The sequence below is a fragment of the Myotis myotis genome, unplaced genomic scaffold, assembly GCF_014108235.1.
Source record: "Myotis myotis isolate mMyoMyo1 unplaced genomic scaffold, mMyoMyo1.p scaffold_m19_p_2, whole genome shotgun sequence".
Lineage (NCBI taxonomy): Eukaryota > Metazoa > Chordata > Mammalia > Chiroptera > Vespertilionidae > Myotis > Myotis myotis.
In genome coordinates, this window is record NW_023416324.1 from 191,127,400 (window position 1) to 191,129,874 (window position 2,475).

Consider the following 2,475-nt stretch of genomic DNA (forward strand, 5'->3'; position numbering starts at 1 on the left):
TCTAATATCAAGAAACAAAATGATGCCCAAAATGATGCAGGGAGTGTGAATAGCAGCCAGCCACTGGCTGTTAGCTTCTTTAGAGTTATCCTCAGCTGTAGAGATATACCTATTCTGGAGTCATATCTTCCAGGTTTCTCCATGAGGAAATTTGGGATAGAAATTACTAGCTCTAGAGCTTCTTACTGAGTTGTCTGTGTCTTTGCTGAACCTACAAGAAGGTCTACTTTGCCCAAGCCTGCTGCCCCTTTCTTTATGAAGATGTTGCTTTCTAATGAATATGTCATACCTTGTTATGGGTAGGATATAGTGTATCTCTGAAAAATTCATATTTTGAATTTCTAAAGCAAATGTGATTATATTTGGAGATGGGATCTTTAAAATGATAATTAAGAATGATTGATGTCATTGGGTAGGCTCTAAACCAGCATGATTTATAAAATGAGATTAGGACACAGACACGCACAGAGAAAAGACCATGTGAAGACATGGAAGAAGATGGTCAACAAGAAGAAATCAATTCTGTTGACACCATGATCTTGGATTTTTCACCTCTAGGTGAGATAATTTCTATTGTCTAAACTACCCAGTCTGTGGTACTTCTTATGGTAACCCAAGCAAAATTAATACACACCCTAAAATCCATCTCAGATGTTTTATTGAGTTCAACCTATGACAATTAAATGGGAAAGCTGAAAGACACACCATTTACCAAGGATTTAAGGAAAATTCTGCTCAAAGATTCACCAGTATCATTGGATCACTGGTGTTTCTTCTTCATAACCAGGACTGACAATAGGAGAAACTGCCATAAAACTTGACTGACTGAATATGATTGAGCCCTGCACATTAAAAGCAGGTCTTAAGATTGAGTCCAGAGCTAGAGGGTCACAATTATCATACTGGGTGTAAAAGTTAGAATGACAGCGGTGGTGCCAGAGAGAGTGGTGATGCATGGACCCACATATGACTTAGATTTATCAAACTGATCTAACATCTGCCACTGCTGAATGCCTAGCCTACCAAAAACAGAGACCACTCTGAGATCCACAACATAGTCCCATTCCTCAAGGACATAAACTGTCTACTTATTGGCAAATTTACTACATGGGGATTATTCTAGTCTGTTAGAGTCAATAGTTTATTCTCACAGGCCCATAAACTTATTATGGCTATGGATTTGCTTTGTCTGCCCACAGAGATTCAATAAGCACCTGACAGCACTAGATCTCATGAAAAGCAATCATGGCGTACCAGGGCAACCACTGAACAGCAAGGGAGTTGCAGAAATGGACCAGTGACAATAGAATACACTGGTCCTATCATATAGAACGCCATCCAGAAGGTCCCTAATAGAACATCAGATCAATGTGCTAAGGACACAACTGAAGCTGGAGAGGAAATAAAGCCCAGTTATTTCAATCTGATGTGGGGAAATAATGAAGGCCCTTTTGCAAAGAAGTTGTCAGAACTTTATCACAGTCAATATTTTTCCTCTGCCTGGACTTGTTCCCTGCTTTCTTTCACAGGTGTTGATCACTGACAAATAAATGTCTTATAGCTAAAACTCTGCTCAGCACTGCTTCCAGAAAGCATGTAGCGAATGCGTTTAGGGAGTGTCCAAGAGGAGCATGTGGCACAGGAAAGTAGTATTAAAACTTTCACATACCTTTCAACCTAATTAGCTCTCTCTAGATAGATATGTTATTAGTTTCTTATTATGTTTATTAAGCATGTATAATATAGCTAATAAACTGTCCATATCAGAGTGTGTGTTCCTATACCTCACAGGACGAAGATAGTAAGGCACAGTGTTTAAGAAAGAGGCCTGTAGATTCAAAAGGCTTGTCTACAATTCTGAAAGTATTAACTTAATCTCTGTGTTTCTGTGATTGTAAGACAATCTTTCCATGCCTTATTTCCTCATCTGAAAGAGGGAAAGTATCTATTTTATAAAATTGTAATTGAGGATTAAATTATTAGCAGATAAGTTGATATCTATCCTAAAGCAAACATTCAATAAATTGCAACAATTGTTATTGCAAATCCCCTTTTAAATTGCAAGGTTCATGGTCCAACAAGCTTGGAGAATACTAAAAGATAATTAAATACATTTTTTTCCAAATATCTTCATGGTTAAAAATAAAAAAGCAGTTTAAAAAGAAATCCATTTTCTAGATATATCACTTTATGAAAGATTAAAAACAACTTTCCATTTGAGGGACAATACATAATAGTTAATGTGATATCTTATCAAAGTCTAGTTTAGGTGGCATTTATGTGTCTCTCCTGGAATTTTGTCAACATTGTGTTTGACATATAGTTGTCAAAAGATATCAACCAAATGACTGAATTAATGATCAATTTATGAGTAAATCAAAGTTAAACCCTATATTCCTATGGTAGCTCTCTCTTTTTTAAACTCAGTTAAGGTGTCTAAATTGCCATTGAGTCAACTAAAACAAATATCAGGCA